Here is a 19684-nt window from a genome sequence, read left to right as displayed (position 1 = left end):
GTAGAAACACGACGCCATCGGCCGAAAACAAGAAACGTGATCGGGGTAAATTGTTTCCACGAAATCAGTACCACCGTTCGCCTTTTCGATAGCATGAACAACCGTGTGTCCTGTCGGCGGCGGAACGTGTTTGCCGTTCACGAACGAAAGTCCGTTACGGGGGTGTCCTTTGTCCGCCGGGAGCAGTGCCTCATGCGACAGTTCGATGGAGGGAATTACCGACGATGAAAAAGAAGAGGAACTTGTCGACACGACAACTGTCCCGCGAACGTCGAAAAGTCGCCGTCCCGATTTTACGCGAAGTAATCCCTTACCTTTCTCTCGTCTCGTTTTTCCCGTTTCTCCCGTCTCGCTCTCAACCCCCTGGCCGGTCCGTGGACGGTTGAAGATTGGTTCTGCTATAAGACGAGAGTTTGCAGTATGGCTAGATCGTCTTTTCCAACGGAGGTCGGTGTCTTCCGACGGGAACATAAAAGGGCCCCTTCGGTGACCAACGCGGTCGTTCCAACGACAATACCTTTTACTAGCGAGCTATTTTCAACCAGTCGATGACCCATGATCCTGAAAGCTCGGCGCGAGCCTAGCGAAATCGACCATCCCATATGCTCTCACCGAGCATGCACGTCCAACGTTAAGTGTTACGGTGTGTGTAGAATTATAACTTAAAGGTAATTGTTCACTACTGTCCAATGAATATACAATTTCGATACAATATTGAAATTGTATTCAAACTTCTGTTTCCATTTCTTTGTGGGTTCTTTTTAACGCATTGTTGATAAACTCGTGTTTGAAATTGCATTATCCATTTCAACTTGTGAAACCCAAGGCGATATAGAATATTGCAAAAGCTTTGCTCATCGTGTTATGTGTGTAAAATATTCGAATGTCGCTACAAGTACTCTGCTATTAAAAATGTGATGGTTGAATATATTTTTCGAAATTAGTAAAGCATTTTCTAAAATGAGCTATAGTATTTGAGTACATATTAAATTTGAATTATTAGATGGAGTTCGTTATTCGAATGACACCACAAATACCCCACTATTAAAAGTGTGGTGGTTGAATATTTTCTTATGTCGAAATATGTAAAGCATTTTCTAAAAGGGACTATAGAATTTTGTTTTCTAATAAAACCGATTTCTATACTTTACACGATATATTTAATTAATATTACGCTAACAGGTGCATCTTGTTATTAAGAAACAAACTCTTAAATCTTCTCTCGAGGACCGCGTCACTTTCACGTTATGATCATTTAATTTCCATTCACGTTATCTACTAAATCGATCCACAAATATTATTATTATTATTATTAATCTACATATACTATATGGGTCTAGATTTATTTTATATTATTTAGTAGTAACTTCTTTCATTCAACGGTAGTAAACAATCCTTATCACATGGATTCCAGAGCCTACCTCATTAAAAACGAGAAATCCAATGATTTCCAGCTATCTTTTATGTTTCCTTCTCGTGAATCGCGGTGCAATAATGGCGGGTTGTCGGGATCGGGAGAACTGACCGGTACGTTTATTATATCCTTTACCAGTTGCTTAAGTACGTCAGTGGCAGAACTAACCAAACGCGGCTCCATTCCGCGGCCGACGAAGATAATTAATGCAAATGGACCGGCGCGCGTAATCGCGAGATAATAAAGCGATCATAGCTCAAGGAGGGCGCTTCTCAGCGACACCAGTGAATTATGCACGATCTCCTCGTAATTTCAGACGATATCACCGGCAACCGTATAAATTTGTCGTCTAGCAACCAAGAATTTCTTTGGATTTCATGAAAACGAACCTCGAGTGTCTTAAAACGAATCCTATAATATAAATTTAAATAGAGAGACTGATAATTATTCGTGATTCAATTTCACCTGTTGGATAATATGGGACATTTTCGGGAAAGAGAGAAAGACATTTCAACGAGCTATAAATGACATCGTTAAAGTTGAAACCTCTGGCGAAACCTTTGCGTCAATCTAATATTAATACTAAGGTGATCTACGATGTAATGGAAGGTTTATGTAGTCTTTGCCATTGTTCGATCAAAAGAATATTTTTTTTTTTCATATATAACATTAGTTCTGTCTCTATTAGTTCCTGAAATATTTGAATAAATAGATACTCAGTATATAAAAAAGAAGATAAATCTGTTATATTTTTTCAATGTTCTAGCTCTATGAAAAATTCTAACAAAATGGAAGATTGTCATATGCTCAAGATGTTTCAATCGAATATGTTTGTACGTTCCTTATAATTTTTTAAAGCAGAAAGAAAACAATTTTAGACGTTTTAAAAAGAGGAAATTTTTTATTTTTCCTTGTCGAATATCAAGTAAAAAACAGTAATCGTTGAAAGCATTTCTCAATTGATTGTTTCTCATTGTGAATTTGAAGAAATTTCAAAAGCGGTCCAATTTAGGCGATCTGCCCTTACTGAGGTATAATTAATACTCGTTACTTTGTTCCTGAATAATTCTCAAACATTTACCAGGAAAGTTTGCCTTCTCGGGGGTCTGCTTTACAGGCCTTGTGTGACTTTCGCAGGAAATTCATATTTCATTCGTTACGAAACACTTGAAAGCTTTTGGTTAGACTCCGAGCCATGGCGGGTCACACAAGGGCTCAGCTACCCAATTTTAGTTGCTCTATTCACTCTAAAACTTATCAACGACTCTCAAAAAAACTGGAACTCGGTCAAATGTAACCATGAAAAAATCGAGAGCCATCACCCACGCGAAATGAGTACCTTGTTTCTTTAATAATTGCTTGAAATCGTTAAACGGGCGAGTTTATAGCTTTCGAATGCAATTTGCACATTACACGAATCCTACTGTATTCACTCATGTTTATAAACAAGTGCGGAACTAGAAAGAATTAATTAACACTATAAAACACCGCAAATTATGCAATAAAGCTGACATTAAACAGAACCATTCACAATCTCAAAGTGTTATTACTTTTTTCTTCCCATACTTGCTCGAATTGTTATGCTATCCAGCTAGAAAATTCTTAAACATTTGTTTGAAAAATGAAACTTTCTAATTCTTTGCGTTATTCTAGTTTATCGATTCAACTTGTAATTTCTTAAATTAGATTAGACGAAAAATAATAAAAAAATCAAATTATAGAGAAAACAAAGACCTGATGAATGGTACACGATCGAGAAATTATTTTTAAAAGAGAATTCTATTGAAAATAAAACAGAGGAAAGTTACGCATCGTCGCGGTAAGTGTTCAGAAACATTTTCCGCGCCATTACTTCGTCATCGAACCGCGTATCATGGGCGTAGATTGCCGTAACAAATTCGAGCATCGCACTCCAAGTATTCGCGGGACAGAAAAACCCTCGGCGGAAGAACCCGCTCTTTATTGCTCTATCGCGGAAAGACAAGACGTTTTTGCTCTACTTTGAAGCGGCACAAAGTACACGACGTCAAAGCGAATCTCAGAATGGAGAGGCGGGGAAACGCGAGCGAAAGTACAAGGTAAAAAGGTTACCGTACGAAATATAGCAAAAGGACGGAGAGAGAGAGAGAGAGAGGGAGAGAGAGAGAGAAGAGAGTCGACGAGAGAGAAAGGTAGAACGAGAGGGGTTGCGGTTGATGCGAACGAGGCTGAAACTTGTCGGAAATTCGCTAAGCAGAAAGCTGAATAAATCATGTACTATAAAAAACGATGATGATGTGATATAATATTATATCATTTATTGTGTCTAACTATTAAAATCGTTTGGACCCCTTGGTGACTTTTTCTGTAAGAACTATTCATTAAAATGGAAACATCTGAAACGTTAAAGGGGTGTCTTAATTTGAGTGGTTAAAATTTTGTCGATTTTCAGGAATTTCTTTTATAGTACCGGAAAGAATGATTAAAAAAAAGCTAATTGCATTACCATAAGTAATGATAAAACCACTTATTTATATTTTTTTCATTAAATATTTCTGTCCGATACTGTTAGGGTTATAGCATAGTAAAAAACGAACAAAAGGTTTAATATTATCGCACGAATGAAAGATTTTAATGAATTTGGAATTTAGTCGTTCGGCGCGCTCTAAGACTCGTACAAGACTAAGTGAACCACAAGTCGATCGTTGGTTTTGAAAAACACTCGCAGTCACGCGCACGCACGCACGCACGCACGCACGCACACACACAGTCATCGCTCATCACAGTCAGCGCTCATCACAGTCAGCGCTCATCACAGTCACACCAAAACCGCGAATTTCAAACACCAAGGTGTTAGGGAATACTCTCAAATTTGTACTGCATCTAACAGATCCATATTGATATATCGGTTTTAACACTAACCCCAGCGATATTTTATTTGTACCTACTTCTATCTTGATCGTTTAAATGGCTAGTTACGATCATAATATTTGTTTTAATGAAATCAAATATTTCAAAATATTATTCCACTTGTATATAAGACTATCTAGAATGTTTCACTTGTTACTAAATTGAATAACACGTGAAACAATTAGAATAATTGTATAGAATTTATGTATTGTATTGTATATTTATGTATTGAATATAAGTAACTACATAAAATATAGAAAAGTTTGAAAACGCTGCGGTTACGAGAGATGGTGACCGTCAGGTGATCCCATTGATAGTTTTGCATAACCGGAACGTATATTGAGGTGCAGAACGAGAATGCGTTTCGTGTATGCAGCGCTCGCTCGCGTCCGGTATGCACTCCGCGAAATATCGGTGTAAGCCGAGCTAGAATGTCGGGTCACAATGCCAAAGTCTTGGCCCCGGAAAGGTTAATAATGCGGTGACACGTGTGCGTGTTTGTGCATCGCCCTCGTGCACGTGTCGTGTCGCGCGGAAAACCCCCTTTTCATTCCGATAGAAAGGAGCTATTCCATTCATAGATTCATCTAAGGGAGGAAATTTGTCTAACAATTCAACGGTACCGTTTTCTGAACTTAGAGTAAAACGTGAGCAAACCTCGTCAAGATTTTCTACAGATGAAAGAGAGAAACGTATTATAAATATAGGAAGTTTAAAGCTTGAGTAATGATGTATTGCGGTAAAAAAAAGAAATATAAAAGAAATGAGGAGTTTAGAATCCTAAGAGATACGAGAATTTTATTTTTGTTTTGTTCAAAAGATTTAAGTAAGTTGATTATCTTTGCAGCGCCTTTTGATACAATTTATTAGTAATAATATACATAATACTATTTATACTTGGATGAACATTGCAAATGGAACTAATTTCTCAAAAATATGGAAAGTGTTGTCAGTGCTGTAACGACACTTAGCTGAAATGATTGGTGGCAATTTGAAAACATATTTGATATTTATCAAATTCCAAGTAGAATGTATTATGAAATAACGAGGGGATAAATTAATGCTATCTTTATTGTAATATCTGTGCTAATTGAAAATTGTACTAGTAATGTTTATCCAATATCGAAAAGGTGAAGAAGTAAGTCATTTTATAAACAGTATATAAAAGAAACGTGATTCTTCATAGTTTGTTCCTGAACACATAGCACAAAGCTTAACAAATGTATCGACATCTTTTTTCTAACAAAATTACTAATATCGTAACGTTACTGAATAAACGCTTCGTTATAAATGTTATCGCTCCAGTGTTTACTATTTAAAAATTCTATGCTTCATAGAACCGTCACAGTGTCCTAACCCTTTAAAAGGTTCAGGAGCATTCCCACGCTTCCCCGAACCATCGAAAAGAATGCCTTTCAAGGCTCACTAGCGGTACAGTTTGCGTGACACCGCGGTACGCTGGGTCCACAGAAATTCCAAACGTTCACGTACCCGAATTCACGTGTGTTTGCTCTGAACACAAGAGGCAGAGTAGCCGAAGTGTACCCCCCTCCCCTCTACCGTTCATGAACAGATCGAACGTTTCCCGTAGAATCCTCGTCCGTCAAGCATTCTTTGCGTGATCTGGAATATATCCCGGCCCACGCGGTCGTATTTGCATGAGAGAACCGAGGCGGTAGACCCCGAGAATAGAGGAAGAGACACGGGATAGGTGGACTATGGCGATACACGCGCGCGTTCTATTTGACCAGGCACGGTAAACACGATATTTTCTCACGCGCAGATATACGGCCCGCAAATCCAGACAGTCTGTCTGTCGATTTACGCCCGCGCGTCGTCGTTTCTCTCCCGCGAGCTCGCGATTTCGCGCACGAGTAAGGGCAGAAATGAAAAGGAACGAGGAAACACGAAGATATTTCTGGGAGCTAACGGGATAAGTCGACTCGTTAGTTGCGGAATTAGATTAGAAATCGTGTTAGGTATTCGAGTGGTATTCAGCACCACCAGTAAGGAAAAGTCAAGAGAGATCAAGAGAGATTCACACTGCTGAAGACTAGAGTTGAACGGAGCTTTGAATATTTAACATCGAAGAGTTGAATAATGAGGAGGAATAACGAAAAAAATAGAACGTAGTTCAGTGAGTGATTAGCAGTCGACTCGTCAGCTTTTGAATTGGATTAGAAATAATGTTAGGTATTCAAGTGGTATTCAGCTCCACCAGTAAGGAAAAGTCAAGAGAGATCAAGAGAGATTCACACTGATAGAGTTGAACGGAGCTTTGAATATATTGAACAATCGAATAACATTGAAGAATCGAATAATGATGAGAAATAACGAAAAAATAGAATATAGTTCAGTGAGGATTGTCTTTAGACCAGAAATTTTCATTTCTTTGCCTTCAAGGTCATCCCAAGTCCATAAGTTCGTCTCGACACGGACTATAATACTGTTCAGTCAAAAATACAAAGTGCCATTTAAAACAATGAAAGTGACCTTGACAATACTAATACAAAATTTATTGTTGAACTTTTTTTCATTGCAATGTATAACCAATGTTTAAAATATTCTCTTATCAGATTATCACAAGTACTTGATAAATAATAAAAATTGTTACGACAGCCTGCATATAAAGTTTATTCATGTACACATTTATAATGAAACTGTTAACAAACATGTTCATAATGACTATTTGGCATCATCAAACCTATCATTTAATTTAAATAAATTTCTTTAAGTACCTTTAAGTTCTTTCTAAAGTACCATTAATATTTCAGTAAAGCACATAAACTTCGTAAAGCGAAAACTTGTTCGCGATACATAAAAGGCACATTTCCTCCGCAGATGAAATGTTACATTTGACTCGCAGTGGAAAGGCTGCTTAAGCTTGGCCATCGCTGGCCCATGGTGTCAAAGGAGCTGCATCAAAGCGCCACGCGACACAACAAGACGACGACGAAGATCTCCAACGCGAAACGAACGCATGTCAGTCGACGAGAATCATTAATCAGCAGGATCAGCGTCGTCGTTGGCCCAAAAGACGATTTGTACTTCTTGCTTGGCCGTAATCCGTGCACTTTCTCATAAAAGATCCTGTAGTCGCGACTAAATTGATTACCCCCCGCCCCCGCCCCCGCTCCTCCGTTCCGTAATCCCCGACGTTCCTTCACGGTCTTTTCCCGCGCTTTGCGAGGCTCGCGAGAAATCCCGTGGCATTCTTCGGGAAGGATAGGAGGCCAGAGAACCGGATGCTCCCTATGGATCCTCCATCTTTTTTTTCTATCCGCCGCGACGCGGCGGCGGCCGAGTTCGGGGGCGAAACGGTAATTGGATAAGTTAATTAGCTTTTTAAATGAAACTTTGTCGAGCTTTTAGATACCCCGGCCAGTTCGTTCGTTTCCTCCTATTTTTTTTTCATCCCAGACCTCCGGTCGCGTACCTCATCGTCGTTGTTCCGATCTCGGACGGTGGATGCTCAGTTCCCTTCGAGGAGCTTTAAAATAAATGCCGCGAAGCCTGCGGGGACCATCCACCTCGTCGCCTTCAGCTCCTTCCGATTCTCCTCTCGGATCCTCTAACCCTTAATTGAAGCCATAACGTCGCGGTGCCTCGAGCGCGTTTAATGCAGCCGAGCTGCGTCACTTTAATTGAAAGTGCACGGATTCCTCTGATAGCCGTGGCTGCGGTAAAGTCGTGAAAGTGTAGGGATGGACGACCGCCGGGGATGGAAGTAGGCATTTACCTTAAATGCATCTTCAATCGCGTTTCGCGGACGGTCTAAGGCGTGGTTCCATCTCAGGACGGACGCAAAGGTTCGTGGAGACCGAGCTATGGTGTCTATCTCATTACATGCTGTTCTTTATATACAGATCTGTTGGAGATGATCTTTATCATAATCAACGTTACACTTTACGTAAAGTAGCGCGTGGATTCATGTATACGGTGAAATAAGTAGTAGTAAGATAATAAACACTTGTTATAATCACCCATTCAAGCAGATTGTCATTTTTTAATGGAATTTTCAAAAACACAGAAAGGTCTTAGAATAGTAAAACACTCCATGTTAGATTATACTTAAGAATAAAACTACTAAGCTAGACAATTTGATTTATGTATTCCGAATTCTTTTTTAAATTTATTTTTAAAAGTGTCTAGTAAAGTCATTCTCGACTTGAATCTTCGTTTTCAAGAACATTGATATCGATTTGTTGGAAGCTCAATATCACTGTGCTGGCATATCTGACCAATTCTCGATGTATCTAGTTGATATTTGCAAATATGGAGTGTACCAAGGATTCTATCCATTCTAACTGGTCGTATCTACTATGTGTGGTTACAACATGATAAAATCGATGGAAAACAGGCGTCGTTACAGCCCTGTCAATATTTACAGTGATACATGAACAAGTAGAATCAGCGAACAATGGACAGACACGTCAGCCTCGTACTCAGTTACAGCGGTATCGAGCAAGTTTTCAGTTAGTTTTGTTGGAAAGGAAAACTTATACAAAATAATTGTACTCTATATTTTATGTTCACCTAACAATCGTTAGCCCATTGTATATAAATCGATGAACATGCTTACAGATACACACGAGTAAGTAGAATCTGACACCAATGGACAGACACGTCAGCCACGTACTGAGTAGCAGCTTGAAGGTCTATTTATACATATCCGTAACGTGTTAGTTCCGTATTCGTACCGTATCAATAACGTCACGGAGCGGTGTCGGACGTGTGTGAGCATGCCCATTCAAAAACAACAGAAGAATATTTAAAATCACTGACTCTGATGGAACATTACGGAACTGAACGGACACAGAACTGACACTTTACGGATATGTGTAACTAGACCTTTATCAAACAAGTTTTACAAGTCAGTTTTCTTAAAAACGAAACTAATGCGAAAGCACCATCAATGCTTACAGACACACGCCCCTAAGTAGAATCAGCCAGCAACGGACAGACACGCCAGCCACGTACTGAATAGCTGTTTTCAAAGTCAGTTTTCTTGAAAACAAAGACTAATACAACTAAATTGTGTAGAAGTTGATGAGTACCGTCAGTACTTAACAACACACGCGCCTAAGTAGAATCAGCCAGCAATGGACGGACTCGCCAGCCACGTACTGCATAGTGGCAGCCTGAAGCAAGATTTTAGAAACAATTTTCTCCAAAACGAAGCCTCCCGCGAAAAAATTCTACTCCGCGCGTTTGGCTCACCTAACAACGTACAAATCTTGATCCATTGTGTACAAGTTGTCAACATCACCTCGACTAGTGTAGAAACGGCGGTAAATCGAATTCCTCCGGGTAGTCGCGGTGTTGGTTCTATTTGCTTATTAACTTCGGTTTGCGAAGTGAATTCCAAGCAGGCGGGGTTAGTCGAGCGAAATAAGTAAGATCAAAGGAAAGTTTTAACGAGAACTCGATCGACGCCCGTCAGTGTCTTCAAACATAGTTACGAAAAATCGTGGCGCGCTCTCTAAAATCATTATTTACAACGTTAATGCCGTGAACGTGGACTCTGTTCCCGGTTTTCGATGACGGGAGGGGTAAACTTTTAACGAGGAAATTCGCTCGAGTCGGGTTCCCTTCCGTTTCAGTCGGTACACAAACGGATTCTTGGATGTCTTTCGAAATGTCGAAAGAGCAAACTTTACTTTACAGAGTATGGGTAACTATGCGATGAGATTCGACTTTCAGGATTTCACGTCGACGTCAATATCAACAAGCAAATCTCTCTGTCGCGTCGAACGCACTGATTCGTGGTTAATATTGATTCATAATTAAATTTATAATTCAATATGCGTTCATAATTGGTTCATAATTGATTTATAAATTTCGGTCGAAACCAGACTACGGATCTTATGCGTTTATAACGTATGGGGAATATCGCGAACATATGGTATGCTTATACATACCATATGCATTCATGCGAAATCAAATACTAATATGCATCGGTATATTAATTCGCGAAGCATGTTCTACATACGTTTTGTACGCGTTTCCGGCGTTAGCATACGTGTACGGATCAAATGCCGAAAATCCCCGGTCTAGTTATAACTGTTGGTTTATAATAGGTTTATAAACGGTTTATAATTTCAATTTCCAGCAAACACGTGCGGCCGCGATACGTCGAACGGTCCAAATACGATCAGAAACGAGAAAATCTGATCGTGACAGTGCACGCCTGACTATGTCAACGCGATACACCGCCCTCGTTATTTCTGCTTGCCTACGCTATCCGTAACGTTGGTATCCGGAAACGTTGTACGTTCTCGCGGAGGCAGCAACTCGTCGCTGAACGGAACAAGGTTGAACCCATATTTTCGTGGAGAGACTCGCGAAAAATGCCGAGTCCGCGAGAAATTCGTTAGGCGGAAGGAAGACGAACAAAACGAAAGATGCAGAATTATTCTTCTGCTCGGAAGTCAAAACGGGGCTACGTGACCCCGCGGATTTCGGGTTGGTCCAATTACTCCGTTGAATAATTGTCCGAACTTGCGAGTTGTTGTTAACGAGTACCGCGGATAACTGCAACAACTTCTGTTTCTTGGGGCTGAATAATTCCGCGAGCGAGGCACGCCAGCAACTTTCGATAGAGAACCACGTCGCGTTGCCGAAAATTCAAGATGATACTAACGCGTCCACAAACTTTCTCACCTTCACCGACTCTCAAAGTGCAATCAAATCATTACAGACACCAACTTTCAAACATAATATCAATAACCAAATCATTGAAATTAAACAAAATATTCAACTTTTATGTCAAATAGCAAAAACCATAATTTTATTAAGCTTATCTGGATACCAGCACATGCAGGAATTACCGGTAATGAGAAAGCAGACTCACTCGTGAAAGAAGCAACTAAAGAAAGTCCTTCCGCAAATATCAAGGTTTCGATTACTGATCTAACCAAGCAACTAAGAATTCAAGCAAGACTGTCCACTAACACTCTAATCAAAGAGCAAGGTCTCGTTAAAGGTGCCAACTATGTCAGATTTTACCATAAAGACAACGGCAATTCATGGTACACTGGACTTGGTCTTTCCAGAGATTTTTTAGTTTTCGTTAATAGATGTCGATCCAACCACTATAATTTAAATGGCTCATTGGGAAGGGGTCACTTTATAACTAACAGTACTTGGCAATGTGGAGCAGAAATCCAAGACCTGAATTGCATTATATGGTAATGCCCAGACTATGAAAACGAACGTAAGGCATTAGAAACAAATCTGCTTAAAAGCAAGTACTGTTTCTCTCTTTGCATTAGTTCCTTCCTGTTTAAACCTGATATAAAATGTCTGAAAATGATTTACAACTTTTTCAAACAATGTTCGATAAGAATTTAGAAATTATGTAACACATATGTACATATAACACTGCACTTACTATATAGAGCATTTGATTTAAGGTAGTTGTAAATAAATAGATGAAACGAAGTAAATTCAAGTTATACTCTAAGTTATATTGTAAAATAACCGTGTATGTACTATATAATTCGTAATGTTTATGCTATATGAACCTTGTATGGTTTAAAGCAATAAATAAATAAATGACACTAACGCGGAAAATCGAACACCTTCCTGATTGACGGAATAACATAGCCAACAATGTAAACGTAAGACGCACAATTAGAACTTTAGGAGAAAAAGTTATTAGGAATTCAAGTAGTGTTTCTTGAAATATTTTTGTTTAATAGAGAAGAATTTATTTAATGTTTCGATAACTTTGAGTTTCATTTAAAAATAATAATTTGTTTGTTGAATCTCCTCCGCCACTTTACTCACAACAAAATTAGGTAGTTCATGTAATTTGTTCCTTCGAATCAACTAAATTATAAAAAATATTTAACCGTCAGATTTAAACAAAACACCCTGTATACTGTAGAATTAAATATCTTACGATAATGTTAACGAAGGTTTTATTAACCCTGAATTGGACGCTTTTAGCAACGAGGGGAAGATTTCACTGAGCTTAGAAAACAAGAGGCTGCTTCAAAGCTGAACCCTTGAAGATGGTATAATTTGCCCTAAATCTTCAACGTCTTTCTTCTTTTTCATCCTCGGCGGCTTACTCGATGCTTTCACCTACTAATTGTTACCCAGAACTCTTCTTCCCTTTTAACTCCTTTTTAATGTTTGTTTAATACCATCGCTTAATCTTCTTCTACCGTTCCTTGCAATTTGTGGAGGAGACAATTGAAGGGGTCACTGGAATATTTGATAATCCCAACACTGCGACAGTCGAGATCGTTTAACTTTTATAGGGTGACCTACCGGAGCTTCTTATGTAATATTTATAGCATTGGGGGAAACAGGGGAAGAATGAAAACATATTTCACTTCGGGGTACTTACACAATTGATTTTCTATGGCAGTGAAGAATAATGTTACATATTTTATGCGTGACTTGTCCTGTTAACTCGAAGAACTGACGTTTCCGCGAACAACAAGCAAACCGTCCCACGAGCGAGGATGACAAAGAAGTTTCACGATATAGTTCGCTGCAAAACTGAATTTTTTATAGATTGAATTTACAGATTTTCTGTTCTGTATATTCACAACATAATTTGGTATAATTAGATAAATTTTTAGTTGCCTTATGTTGGTCGAAAATAATAAGGTTGAAAATAGAATTGTTTTGGACGACTGACGTTATTTCAAATTTTATTATTTGTTTTCAGTGACTGTAATTCAACCCGGGAAGAACTGTGGATATTGTTTTAAAAATGGAACAACTCTCATTAATTCACGCATAGGCAGCGTATGTTGACTCACATGGTGTATGTAAATAAAACGAAACAAAATAGTTTCCAGTGCAACGACGAACAATGGAGCAAACCAGACATCAATTTCTGCCGTCTATGGGAGAAGTTTCAATTGTTCCATGAAACATAGGAGCCATCGCTCACTCGAAATCACATTTGCTGATAATTAAGTCCATGTTCATCAGTCATATTCTTACGATTCCCATTGTACAGGAAAGCTGTGCATAATTTCGACTAATTACTTCGGAACGTATAGCACCTGGAAAAAAACATGGAGATGTGGTTTTAACTTCATTAAACCGTTATTCAAATTAAAATACTGATTAACATTTTCAAATTTTAAACTTGCATTAACCAAATGTACGAATACATAATCTAACATAATTTCATTTCATTTAAAATTTAGCGTAAAAAAATAAAAATACTCAAGTAGAAAAATTCGCTAAAACAAAAATTCATAACAATCGTGAGAACATTGCAATGCCTCACTTAAATATTAGTAGAGATTAATACGTCTTGTTTTTTAGAAATACTTAAAATAAAAATGTTCCCTTTGGAGGTACCATACCTACAAGTACATTTTCTTGTGAGACAAAAGACCGTCCCGTCTTTAGCAGAGAAAAAAAGAATATTCCCAATGGTAATCACGGACAAGACTTTTACGGTCGCACGATGTAATTAATTGTCTGTCGAGCTAAGGAGACCTATAGTCCATCGAGTCGTTGATATTACTACTAGCCGCGTCTGACTCGATGTAGAACGTTTCCCTCTTCCTTTTCTCGTTAACTGCAAGATTATCACTTCCGACTACGATCGCGCACTTAATTCGCAGCTCGTTTGTCTTTTATCGCGAAGGATCTTCGCCTTAATGAATGACAATGATCCCGACAAGGGTGCAATTACCTGTAACGTCGATACCTCAAGAAAGAAACGTTTTGTTCTTCCATTTACGACGGATGCAGAACCAATCTTTCATTGATCCTTAATTTTCTTTTTCGCCTATTTATTACGACAGATGAAAATTATGATCTATTAAATGGAAGAAGTATCGTGGCATTCTTTGGTTCTCTCATTTGTGATTGGTGCAATACGAGTCTTTTGCTAATTATTTCTGCTTTATTTTGTGTACAGTTCCGATTTTGATTTCAAAATTTGTATTACAAGCCTGGTTCTTTTTCGTAATTCACTAAATTAATAAACTTAATCTTGAAGATATTCTACCTTCTGAACAATTAATTACAATGTCTACAATAACATGTAACAATTGAGCAATATACCAAAAACAATTTACAACGTATATAAATAGCCTTTTGATGTACACTGACAGCGTTTCGAAAACTCATTCATACTTCGTCAATCTCATACAAAATATAAATATTAGGTATTAGGTAAGTAATGCCGTTTCTTTTATATTAAATTTGAACAAATTTTTAATAAACTTCTATTTTTAATCAATTATGTACTCACTCTCGTTATTAAAAGCCATTTGCCATCCAGTGTGGGAATTTTCAATGCCAGATTGATCAAAATCAACGAACTGATAAGCGATAAAAAAACAAATAAACGAGCTATAGTATTTCTAATTAGTAACATTTCTTGCGATTAGCTCGCTGCTGGTTGAACAGAAAATTAATTTCGATGCTCTCATCGAGGTCTGGTTACGTTGTCGGGTGGAAGAATCGCGCGATCGTTGCATCGATAGGTCGAGTGATTCATGATCATCCCCCTTATGACCGGAGGGGGTGTGGAAGTTGCTCGTCCAATCGGGAGTTTATCTCGAGCGTCATCGCTGCAACGACGTGGCGTGCCAATTGATTTCACCGATACCGCGCGAACTTAAGCAGATACACCGTGCTTCCAAGTAAACTTTCGCGCGATTAACACCGGTAATGTTCACGGAATCACCGCACGAATCCTAACGTTTCAACGAGAACTCGACAAAAGCCGCTATTTATCAGCGATCGATCGCTAACTTCGCGTCAAACAAGGCTGCGAAAATTAATCAACGACGAATTACCAATACCAACTTGGGTCTATAGCCGCTCACATACGTGTTCACTGATTTTCCAAAGCTAGCCTTTCACTTTACAGATTTACTACGAAGTTTGTGCGGTAAAGTTCTAATATGGTCTCGTTTGCGAATGAAACGTCATTGTTTGATAGAGAAAAGAATAAATAAACGACTGAGTAATCTCGAGAACAGATCCGTGAGCGACTATAGATCCAAGTTGGTCTTGGTAATTCGTCGTTGATTAATTTTGATGGAAAACGAGTCGAAAGGCAATTTAGTCCAGGCTTAACCCGTTGCAAAAGCCGTGCAATGTTTAAGCATTTCAAATTCCTAAGGTGAGCTGTCTTAAATAATTTTCAACAAAACTATATTTATTTACATACGACTATATTTGATTGATAGATATTTAAAGTCTAGAAAATAATCGTATAACCCTAACAAATTGTCTAGATTTTTTCGTTGGTCGTTGTGTAATGCCAAAACCTAAATAAAGTCTTTTTGCTATCAAACAATGACGTTTCATTCGTAGGCAAGACCATGTTAAAACTTTACCGCACAAAATTTGTAGTAAATCTATAAAGTAAAAGGCTAGCTTTGGAAATATCTTGGTGCCTATCGAAAAATCTGTCGCGACCCCAGTTTTTATAGTCAGTTAAGTCGGAAGGTTATCACTACTAGCCATAAAACTCCGATCATGTCTATTACGTTCGTGACCGGCAGTCGAATGATATCCCGTCAGTCAATTGGGCAGCTATAAAATATGTCAACTGGGAGTATCAACGAGTCATCAAATCGACGCGTATACAACAGCAACGAAACGCATTTTAATCGGCAGCAATTCGTCGATCACGAAACAATTTCAACGATTTATTTGCGCCAACGAACAATCCGTTTCAATAGAACCATGAACTGTCACAGACCGATGCCAATGGAAACTTCTCGGTCGAGGTAATCTTGCTTTCAGAATGGACTTGTTCGGAGCGATTGAAAAATATAATATAAATCTAACGCTCATCAAGGAAGTATTAGAGAGTGTAACTTAACTGAGAATATAAATCGTTTGCGACATTAAATTAATTATTTTTGTCGTTTCCAACCCAAAAGTACGATTGACAATTAGAAATTCGAACGTGGTTTTATTAAATAATGAGAGATATGTGAAATGTTCTCTGTAATCAACGCATTCAAATTGTTCTTCTCGTATTTAGTTCTCCCTCGTACGTGTTAATTATTTTCGTTGTGTTATGAATGAATCCTGGTTCTTTGTGCGTAGCACAGTGCAGAACAATGATAAAATATGAGACAGAACTGGTAGTTCCAGTACAAACGTCCAAATATCATAATTAATATATAGAAAATTGAATTCCAGGGTAATAAATTTCGCAATGCCCCATTTTCATAGATTTTCCGTCAACAGAATCGGAGTACTCGTTTATTTTCGAAAACTGTTTTAATTTAAATAAGAAGTGTTTCATTTTTATTTACAAGATTTCTTTAGATAATTAGAATTATTGAACTAAAATTCAACGATTTTGATACACCAACTGCGAGCATAGTCGAGCGATAGAACTCTGGAGACAGATCAAACGCTCCTTTCGACGCGACAAGAGGGATCGTGGTCGATCCACGCGCGTAAGTCGAGGTCTTCAACAACGAGAGACAGGACGAAGCAGAGCAAAGGACGACCGCGACGCGTCGGAAGTTCAATTTCGCGTGAAAGGAAACGATCACGGTTACCCGTAAACGGGCATCGCTGGAAATTCCCGCACGCAGGGTCCCTTGACGAAATCTCGGTCCCCCTTAACCGAAGCAGAAGAAGAACCTATATCGTGAAACCCTCCGAGGGATATCTTCTTCTTTTACGACACCCACCACCGAGACACGCGTTCACCAAGACGAATCCACGCAGTGGAAATTCTAGCGCGAATCGCTTCCGCGTTGTCCTCGTTCGTCGTTACGACTAGGGATGCTACGGTAGTTGTAATAAAAATATTGTCAATAATTGTAAAACTCTGGACAGAGCTGAGTAAACGTTCAGGATGTTATATAGGCTCTTCTGTTAGAAGGTTTCATTTTGAATTTTGTGGAATTTGTAAGCAATCGAACATACAGCGGTCCTGTTTAACAGATAGAAGCTATACAGTTTAAGAAAATGGAACCATGTACCACATAAAAATAGTGAAAATTCGTTGCGAGCACAGTGGGAAACAATTGCACTGTTGCGCGAGAAACTTTTTGGGCGCGTCATTTCAAGAAATGGAAATATAAATTGGCAGAATATATCACGTGCTCTGACGCTGCTGGACGTTTTTCTTTGGGGGTATGTGAAGAAAATGTCTACATCAATGGTCCACGAACTATTAAAATGCTTGAAGACAATATCAGAGGTATCACTCGTGAAATACAGTCGGGAAAGGATCTCCCAAGATGGACATTTACCATATAGTGTATTCCATATTTAATCGTAGGATTTATACTTTGAATTGAAATAAAGATATTAATATTCTTTTTAAATGATTAGATGTTTCTCAATAATTTAAAATGAAATCTCTCGGTGGAAGACTTTGTACATAAGCCAGTTATTATAAGAGTAAATTATTATAAGAGTAAAGTCAACATTGCACCTGTTGGGTGGATGCATATAAAATGACCTCACCTATTAAGACTGCCTAATATGGACATGGTTTTCAAAAATTTTTCAAAAATTTGAATATTTCCACACGTTCTCGATTAAACTAAACTGCTTTAGCAAATGATGCTACGTTTGAGCAACAAACTTGACTTTAATCAGAACCTATTGAAAATATTCAACGAACCTATCGAAAGTATTTCGTCCTTCTTATAGTCGTATATTGTCCTCGGAACATGTTGCCAATCCCTGTCGACCGCTCGAGAGGCCACGTCGCTCGAGCAAAAGAAACGTAAACAGTGTCGGAGACATTTCCCGATCGCGAGCCTTGATCGAACCTGACAGCGAATTCCATCGATACCCAAGACGTTGCTTTAGATAAAAAAAAAAAAGAATTCGCGTCACGAAATTGCGATTCCAGCGTGCCACGGAGTCGGCAAATATTTACCTGTCAAGCTTGCCGTTCGTTTCCCTCCGGTGGCTGCTCTTTAATTAACACCCGTTGTGCCGCTGTACTTCTGTAATCTTCTCCCTTCGTTACTCGTTCATTTCGCGCTGCCAGGACAAAGTCGAAAACCGGAAGCCACTATCGCGTTTCTCTCCTTATCACCAGAGCCGCACCGAACGTAGCCTGTCGACACAGATCGCGGTCGAACCGCGATACTATCAACGAACAATGCGCACGATAGATAGATAAACGATAGATATCGCCTGGCTATCGACCCGTGTAACACGAAACAACCAGTTAGATTTTTCGCGAGGAACAATTAGCGGAAAGGCTCGTGTTCCGAGATCAACAGGGAGGGATTCCTCCGCGGATAACGACGAGCCTCTTCAAGATTTCTTCGACATCCGCCGTACGAGACCCTTAATGGACTCTAATGGATCGCGACGCGGCACGTCGCTGGAAAAAAGTTTCACGAAGCTCCCGGGATCGGACGCTGGTTTATTAACGACGGAAAATGCAGCAGATCCCAGCCGCCGGGGGAACACGCGCAGACGAACTTAATGGATTCCTCGTGAACGCTTAAGCGAAACTTGGTCAACGTGCCGGGAGTCCTAACGATTTCGAGGGTTGTCTAAGCTCTACGCACTACACATACAACATTACGAACGCCACTGGTGTGCACTAGTTCACTAGCAAGTTTTATAATCCAAAGCGTAGCTCTTGGTGGCTCGAGCGACCGCTCGTGAGTCGGGGTTGTTTCTCGACATCCTCGTGATCGTAGGATTCGCTCTTCGGCCGAGCGTCCACGGATGACTGCTAGGCTACCACCGCTGAGAGAACACCGTACTCGAAAACGTGGTCTCGTGTCCTCTGTCGTTCGGGATGGCGGGTGTCGCGATTAACATTCCGCGGTCACGGTGCCCGGCGAAGGGTGGAAAACGTGCGCCCTCGGCGTCGAGGGGACTCTGGCATCGCTGCACCGGGTGCACGGCCGTCGACGACGAGGAACGTCACTCGAACGAAGGCACGGCACGCGAGTTCGCCGGCCGACTGAAGCACGGTTCGGCTGTCAGCCGACCCCAAACCCGAAACTCGTCTCGAGTTCTCTTCGTTCAACGAATCCGACCGTCTCCTTCGGTTCCCCATAGGCGGCAAGGGGTAGCACGGGGTGGAGAGGGCACAAACAGACCAACTGGGAGGGATGGCGGAACCACGGCGCCTGCGCCAGGTGAATCGGCTCGACTGGAGAGTCTTACTTCTACTTTATGCCTGACACTCGCTACTCCTGCGCTGCTTGTGCAGGTAAAATAGATACGAACGAGGGGAAAAAATGGTAACTCACCCACCCCGTCGTTCCACCCACCCCCCCTTCTTGGTATCTTTTTAATCTTCCCTTTACGTACGACTTCTCCCGCTGCGGGAACGGACCCTGCCGCCACCGCGCAGGTTTTCTTTCATCGTGCGATGAGTCGGAAGTATGCGACGTAAGTTACGACGCGGAGGTGACTCGGAAAGGCTGCCAC

General features: G+C 39.9%; 1 protein-coding gene across 3 annotated transcripts in view; it reads right to left on the bottom strand.

Annotated features, from left to right (window-relative positions):
• LOC128888507 (agrin-like) overlaps positions 1-19239 on the bottom strand; it is a 546810-nt gene extending 527571 nt beyond the window's left edge. For all 3 annotated transcript variants that reach the window (XM_054145409.1, XM_054145410.1, XM_054145411.1), the window contains exon 1: positions 18162-19239. The gene's annotated coding sequence lies outside the window, so the exon portion shown is untranslated. The remainder of the gene's footprint in view (positions 1-18161) is intronic.
• Positions 19240-19684: the final 445 nt, after the last annotated feature.

The sequence above is a fragment of the Hylaeus anthracinus genome, unplaced genomic scaffold, assembly GCF_026225885.1.
Source record: "Hylaeus anthracinus isolate JK02 unplaced genomic scaffold, UHH_iyHylAnth1.0_haploid 11994, whole genome shotgun sequence".
NCBI classification, from domain to species: domain Eukaryota; kingdom Metazoa; phylum Arthropoda; class Insecta; order Hymenoptera; family Colletidae; genus Hylaeus; species Hylaeus anthracinus.
The sequence above is the reverse complement of the archived record's forward strand: the minus strand, read 5'-3'. Positions and strand labels throughout refer to the sequence as shown.